The sequence below is a fragment of the Miniopterus schreibersii genome, assembly GCF_964146895.1.
Source record: "Miniopterus schreibersii genome assembly, chromosome: 15".
In the NCBI taxonomy this organism is placed as follows: Eukaryota; Metazoa; Chordata; class Mammalia; order Chiroptera; family Miniopteridae; genus Miniopterus; species Miniopterus schreibersii.
In genome coordinates, this window is record NC_138115.1 from 24,573,782 (window position 1) to 24,582,046 (window position 8,265).

The following is an 8,265-nucleotide window of genomic DNA, read 5'->3' on the forward strand; positions in this document are numbered from 1 at the left end:
CCCCACTGCTGAGTTCCTCCCCAAGGAATTGCAGCCAGTGAGGGGGTACAAAGCCCAGCCCCCCTGCCCCAACTTAGGGTATCTGAAAGGCCACCCCAACTTCAGAGTTCCTTGTGGAATCGGTCAGTTCCTCTGGCAGCTGCGTGATAGTTCGGCTTCCTCCTCTGCCCCATCCTGTTTCCCTCACTACTTTATAGGTGGCGTTGCCAGGAGCACCCTCCAATACGTGGACACCACCTGTCCCACCTATGATAGAAATAAGTCAGATATTTAAAAGGTTTTCTGCACTTACTTGCAAGGATATATGTACTCCTATGTTCATTGCAGCGTTGTTCACAATAGCCAAGACGTACAAGTAACCCAAGTGTCCTTTGATGGATGGTTGGATAACAGGTGTGATACGTATATGCAATGGAATACTACTCAGCCATTAAAAAGATGAATTTTTTTGGTAACAACATGGATGAATCTTAGGAGTTATGCTAAGTGAAATAAGACAAAAAAAGACAAGAACCATAGATTTTATTCACATGCGGGTTATAAAACAGAAAACCACAAAACAAAAACCACATAGATGCAGACAACTGAATGGTGGTTGGTTACCAGAGGGGAAGAAGAGCGGTAAAGAAGGTCAAATGCAAGGTGATGGAAGGAGACTAGACCGTGGTGAGCACACGGTAAGAGTATACACAGATATTAACGTAAGAAACATTCAGGCCCGTGAAGAATTTTTGTGAGTTTATTTGAGCCAAACTGTTGAAAATTGCTGGGAAGCAAAATCTCAACAGATAGAGATAATGCTCCGGAGAATGGCAGTTTTGCGTCTTGCTTTGTACATTTCGATCAAAAAGAGGAGACGTAAGTAGGTTACATGAAATCTGTTGGTGATTGGGAGGTGGGAAAAAGCAAAGTGGGGGGGCAAACTCTGGGATTGGATAAAAAGTAAAATGATAGACTGTACTTCTTTCATGTGGGTGGGTACAGGATAGTTAACAGTCAACAGTTAACAAGGTAACAAAAGCAATGAGGATCTGTGGTCTCTGCCCTGGTGCATTGGGGGGGGACAGTACTTTGTTTTGCAAAGGCATGTAAATCAGGTATGTTCCCTCAGATGCCAAAAAGACAACCCGCCAGGTTTAGTTAAGGTGAAAATTAACCTTTTTGTTAAGGAAAAACACTGCCATAGGAGAGGACTACCTGTTTTTAGTTTTAAAAAGTTTTAATTTCAGACCATCCTTTGTGGTTCCTTTTAGGTCTCTGTGTTTGCAAGGCCCCCATGCAGGCCTTTCCTGAGCTTGTCGGGTTTAGCATTTGGCCCCTTTTTGTCCACACAGATGTATTATAAAGTTGTACAGCTGAAATTTATATAAGGTTATTAACCAATTGACCCAAATAAATTTAATTTTAAAGTAGGGGAAAAAATGGTTTTCTGAGTTGGAGACCTATGGCTTTATATTTCTTTAAGTTGGTTTAGGAGATAACAGCATCAAGAAGAATGTTTACAATCCCAGAAACAATCGACCATAATACAATTTTAGGGAAGATGCTTATCTTCCCTTTACACCAAACCAGCTTCAAAGCGAACAGAATTTCACCTGGTCTCCGGGTCACAGTGCTCCCCCAGCCTCTGCTCAAGAATTTCTTCCAGCCTCCGGGAAGCCCCGAAGACACTATCTCCTATTTCCAACAAGCTGAGCAGGGTGCGGGTGGGCTCCTGGGCAGTAAGAAGGTATGAAGGGTTTGGAGCAATTTGGGAATCATAGAGTGGGGTCAGGTCTTGAAGATACACTAGGAAATGATTAAGAAAGCATCACTTGAGCCCGGCCAGCGTGGCTCAGTGGTTGAGCATTGATCTATGATCCAGGAGATCGTGGTTCGATTCCCGGTCAGGGCACATGCCCGGGTTGCAGGCTCGGTCCCCAGCAGGGGGCGTGCAGGAGGCAGCCGATCAATGACTCTCATCATTGATGTTTCTCTCTCTCTCTCCCTTCCTCTCTCTATGAAATCAATAAAAATATTTTTTAAAAAAAGGAAGGAAGCATCACTTGAGCATAAAGTCAGTAAGGAAGGAGGCATCTCCACATAAAGACACTCACTTGAGTTCAGTAGACAGACCAATGAGTGATGGTGGGTTGGGATGTCCAGGGTGGAAGTGAGAAGCCCGGCCCACTCCCTTGTCCTAGGGGTGTCCTGGAGTGGTGTGCCCGAGCTGATCTCACATCTCCTCTGCTCCTTCTACCCCACAGTGCCATTTCTTAGTGCCATCTGGTTAACGTGTCCAAGCACCCATGGGAATAACGCTGAATCATTTGGTCATAAGAAAGTGCTTTTGCTCTTGTGACCCTGTGGGAGACATTGTGGGAGACCCAGGTGGGAGTGTCGTCGGTGGTCATCAACGCAGCCACTGGACACTTTGCAGACCAGGGAAGATGTCTGCAGAGCCCAGGAGCTGTTTCAGTACCCAGCTTCCTGAGCTGGGCTCGGCTGAGGTGACCAAACATCAGCGAGAAGACGGCCTCAACCAAGAGAGCCTCCCCCTGGAGGCCGAGGCCAATTGACAACCTACTTTCAGTTCCTACTTGCAGTAGTTGTTTTTCCCCGTTCCTTCGGGCAGATGAACTGCTGGAGCTCCACACCGCTTCCGTTTCTGCGTCTTCACTGGAACACTGGCTCCTCTTACTGCTCCTGACACCCAGCGACACCTCCGGCTCCCGGCGTTGTCGCCTGGAAGGAGGGCTCCACCTCTGCTCACTGTGCGTTGCTGCCAAATGCCCGGGAGCTCCGATTGCTGCCAGCCAGACCTCCCTCCTGAGAGGCCTTCCCAGCTTCTTGCTGAAACTCGCTTTTAGGTAATCCTCTCTGAGTAGAAAAGGCACTGTGCAAGGGAAGGCCTGCATCGGGGTGGGTGCGACCAATCCCATGTAATGCAAAGCAGTTTGTCATAACCAATCTCACTTTCATGCAAATCATTTCCTGTCATGTCTGGCTCTGGGGCAGTGACTATTACCCAACCGCTTCCTTCTCACTTGCTCCACTCCTGTCTTGCTCAAGGGGCCTCAAGTACTTTGACATCTACTGTACTAAGCTCAGGAATTCGCTTTCTTCTTTCAGGCCCTAGCACTTGGCCGTGGCTCCCAAAGCCAGAGCTCGGTTAGGATTCATGAAAAGAACACGTGCTAAAGCCCGAAAATGATGGCCCCGAAAGGTGCCACCTCCACAGGATTTACTTTCGAGTTCTGCTAATAAGTAGACATGTTTTTAAGCCTTCAGGGAACATGGGTTTGTATCGGATCTTGACTTTGAATATGACGAGTTTTTACAGGATATGTTTTAAAAGCAGCTGGGTTTGTCTGCAGAGGCGAGGCCTTTTCGCCAGGAGAGCTATTCTGCATGAAGGGCCCCAGCCCTCCTGACAGTCATCTAAGAAATGGACAGTGTCCTGAAGTTTTATTAAAATTCAATGAACAGCCCTGACCAGTTTGGCTGAGTGGTTAGAGCGTCGGCCCGCAGACTGAAGGACCTTGGGTTCGATTCCGGTCAAGGGCCCCTACCGGGGTTGCAGGCTCCATCGCCTCCCCAGCCTGGGTGCGTGCGGGAGGCAGCCAGTCCATGTGCCTCTCTCACACCAATGTTTCTCTCTCTCCCCCCTTCCACTCTCTCTGAAAAGCAATGGAGAACATATCCTCGGGTGAAGATTAAGGAGGAAAAAATTCAGTTAACAGTTAAAGATGGAAACAAAGACGACAGGTTTCTATTGCAGTAAATACTTCTGGAAATTATCTTTCAGAACAAAAGCCAACATGAGCGCATCGGGCGCTCTCGGAAGTCGGATGGAGGCATGTCAATGATGCAGCCCCTCAAACGGCAAGGAGGCAGCATCCGTCCCACCCTCAGACCGCCGAGCCAGGGCGAGGGCGAGGGGACCCGCGGCCCCGCACGGCGCTGACCCAGGCCCTGGCGCGGGCGAGGGCGAGGGGACCCGCGGCCCCGCGCGGCGCTGACTCAGGCCCTGGCGCGGGCGAGGCAGCCGCCACAGTCGGCGCTCTGGCCTCCGTGCTGTCTGTTGGCTGGAGACAGCCCATTAGAGGGGTCAGTGTCCAGAGACAGCGCTTGTCAGTGGACAACACGGGCTCCAGGGCTTCCAGAGACAGTTTCCAAAGAACATTTTTAACACGAGCAGGCTGAGGATCACTATCTCCCTGTTGGGCCCGCACCGGGAAGCTTGTCTATACGTCGATTATGCCCATGACAGACGGGCCTGGCCAAAGAAAATCAGATTGCTGAGGGAACGAGGGTTCCTCCTCTCCCACCCCTCCCCTCCTGCTGAATCCCTTCTGGAAGGTTTCTCGGAGCCTGGAGGGCAAAAGCTTGAGCCAGCTGCAGGGTTGGGGGTTGGCTCAGGAGGCAGGTGTCTGCTGGGGCAGGCTGGGGCCTCTCCCAGCCATCCTGTCAAGACACACGAGGAGCAGGCGGAGAAAAAGCTGGGGAGAAATACCACGGGCAGAGGGAGCGTGCAAGTGAAAGCTCGACACCCACGTAGCATCAGCCACGCCACTGGCAGTGGAGGCGCTGCGGGGCCAAAGGCCTTCTGCAGGCAGCTGGCTGGGTCCTCCTCCGCGTGCTGAGGGAGGGGACGGCAGGGACAAAACCCCCAGCATCAGCTGCAGCTGTTGGTAAATAGAAGCGCAGTCTCTTCTGTGTTGTTGTTGTTGTTATTGGGTTTTATTTTGGTTTTTTGTTTGCCAGACTCAACAAATACCAGTTGATGCCCTAGGAGTCCCCGATTCAGTTAAAGTCCTGCTGGCTATAAGTTGAGGATTTCTAAACATTTGATAAACTTGGAAGAGCTACTATTTGAGGAATTCTAGTTATATATTCATTCTAAATCCCATAAAATAATTCCTATGCACAAGCTTACACCAAAATCCCAATTTTCCCCATTTTTTTCTGTAGGATTTTGTCCTGCTCAATAAGCAGTTTTATTTATTTTAAATATATTTTTATTGATTTCAGAGAGAGAGGAAGGGAGAGGGAGAGAGAGAAACATCAATGATGAGAGAGTCATCACTGATCGGCTGCCTCCTGCACGCCCCCCACCAGGGATCGAGCCCGAAACCGGGGCAAGTGCCCTGACCGGGAACCGAACCGAGGTCTCCTGGATCCTAGGTCGATGCTCAACCATTGAGCCATGCCAGCCGGGCTCAATAAGCAGTTTTAGAACACACTCTACAGTTGATAACTTGACAAATTTTTTTTTAATCCTCACCAAGGAGGGAGGATATTTTTTCCATTGATTTTAGGGGAGGGGAGGGGAGGGGAGGGGAGGGGAGGGGAGGGGAGGGGAGGGGAGGGGAGGGGAGGGGAGGGGAGGGGAGGGGAGGGGAGGGGAGGGGAGGGCTCGCCGGAGGGAGAGAGCTGGGTCCTCCGTCCTAAAGGTTTTAAGCATGGAGCTCTTAGGGGAGGTCCCAGGAGAGGTTCATTATAATATTAGCAGCTTTCCAGGTGAGTCCTCTCAGGGTCGGGGTCTCCACCAATTGGCTGGAGCCGGGCCGGGGCATCATTCAATGCAGCTGGTCCTGAGGTCAGCTGTAGCTGGTTTTCTTGCTTTTCTGGGCCTGGAGCTGAAATACAGCTGAGGCCTAGATGTTATCTGTAGGGAGGAAAGGTCAGGGGGTCCAAACCCCAAGACCAGCGATATGCTAGGGGAGGAAAGGCACTCTAGGGGTGAGTTCCCACCCTACAATTGTCCTTTGCTAGGCACCTGGGGCTCTCCACCCTGATGACCTTCTGTACCTGGCCCATCGTCCTTGCTGTGCTCATGTCTGTCTAACTGCCTACCACACAACCACTGAGTCACACCGGCCAAGGCCTTTTTTGACAAATTTATAAGTGAAGAGAGATATCGGCCTCAGTGGGGGAAAGGAGGGAGTGGGTGTGCTATGCACACCTTTGCCTGTCTCCCCCTCCTATGAGACTGTGTGTGTGTGGGGGGGGGGTCTGTACAGTCATTGTGGGTGGCTGGGGGTACTTGGAGGGCTCTGTGGCTGGAGCGCTCCTTGGAAGAGGAAAGGTCACTGTGGCTTGTAGGCTCAGGCATCGAAAGCCAGCGGCCACCCCCACTCAGGAATTCTCAAGCTTCATTGTCAGTGTGAGGGAAACCAGTGAAAATATTGTTTATTGGAAATTGGAAATACTATGAAAATAACCTACAATCAGGAACTTGTTTGTTATACATGGACTTTTTTTCATCTTTGTAAACTCAGGGTCTGGTATGGTAGCTGATATATAATGCTAGGTTCTAGGTTCTCAGTCTTTATTGAATGAATGAGTGAATGAGTGAGTGAACTACACTTTCTTTTTTTTTTTTAATTTCCTTTTATTGATTTCAGAGAGGGGAAGGGAGCGGGAGAGAGACAGAAACATCAATGATGAGAGAGTCATTGATCAGCTGCCTCCTGCACGCCTCCTACTGGGATCGAGCCCCGCAACCCGGGCATGTGCCCTGACCGGGAACTGAACCGCAACCTTGCGGTTCATAGGCCGACGTTCAGCCACTGAGCCATGCCGGCCGGGCTGAACTACACTCCTTCAAAGTATGTTGACCTTTTGGTTAGTTTAGCATGGATGACCCGGCCAAAGCCTAGGTAAGTTTGAAAAGCTGTCTGTTACTCCCCTGTGTTCTCATTTCTGCTGGATTGAGCCAGGAGGGGACAAGCTGGAGAAGAGTGAAAAGAAGCAAAGGTGTGGCATTTGCCTGGCCTCCGCAGTAAGAGGTGGGAGTGGCAGATAAAACACCTGACTCAGGAGGGGGGAGCAGGCACCGGACCTCACTCAGTCACCCGCCCCCCTCCGGACACTTGTCCACCAATCCCCCCGAGCTTTCCCAACCAGCCCAGGCCCTGCGGACTGTGCCCTTTCTCTCCCTCCAGAAGTTTAGTAGTTTATTTTCTATAACCTAGGAAGAGACCATGTAAATTTGAGGGTTACGTGTGCCTTTGATAAATCCCCAGCCAATATGGTCTGTGTTTCAAATATGGAAAGGCTGGTTCACCCACCCCACCCCCCTGCTCCCCCAGTCCCACCCCCTCCGCCCCCCATTTGGGTACCAAGTAGTCCTGTCTGCCCCCTGTTACTGTGAGCACATCTGTTCTCACGGGCAGCCACTGGATTTTTCCATACTCGAGTGTGGGCACCTGTTAACAAGAGAACACTTGCCCGGGGAAGCCAGTGAGCATGGGAGGGAAAGAGCTTTTTATGTAGTCAAAAACAGATGACTAAGAGCTACGCCAAGGAGTCTGTAGCATTTGCAGCTGCTTTCCATGAGTTGACCTGTGATAGCCTCACTGCGAGCTTCTCCTTCCCCAGGAGCAGCTCGCAGTAAAGGAGAGTGACTGTCCCAAGGTCATGAAACCACCAAATCACTTGCAAAGAGAGGATCTCAACTCTGGAGCTTTCCCCACCCAATCGATCCTTGTATCCAGGGAGGAAAATGCCTTCAACGCTAGAGAAGCCAGCACCAGGCGTCAGGCCGTTGCTCCAGCTCGAGATCTGAGGGGCTTGTGGAACATCCACCCCCATTCTTAAGTTCAAAGACAGTCATGTTTGAGGTCCCTGGTTTAAAAGAGGAACAGAGACCAGGAACATTCACTCAGCCCATTTCAAAAGGCCTCCGGGGACAGGCACAGACTCTGTTTTCCCCCATCCTCTGCACCCAAAGGAATAGTCACAGGCCAGGGATGCACCTCTCTTGGAGCAAAACGCTTATAGCCATCGGTTCGTAAGTTGAATTAGCAACTAGTCTTTGACTGAGCTTCTCCACTGCTCCAGGGAACTGCCGCAAACCCTGAGCGAGTCTCCCAAGCTGAAAAGCTGGCGGTGGCAGTGAGAGTGCAGAACACGAGCCTGTGCCAGTGAGGACAAAGTGGCCAGAGCATGGAGCACAGGAGGGAAGAGAGAAATAACTTGTTCCCAAATAACTAATCTTTTTCAGCAATAATAGCAAGTTGTTAAGATATATAGCACTGATTGCCAGGCACTATTCCAAGCACTAGCCCTATTTAACAAACAAACACACACTCAAAAACAGAGAGGTTAAGTTATGGCCCAAGGTCACACAACTTGAGCAAGTGGCAGAGAAAGGATTTAAAACCAGGCAGTTTAGTTCCAGATGGTGCTCTTAAATAGATTAGAGTCGATCCCAACCCCTCTGAGGCAGCCTTCAAATCTGGTAAGTGTATGGCTTAAGTTTCACATAGACAAATCCAG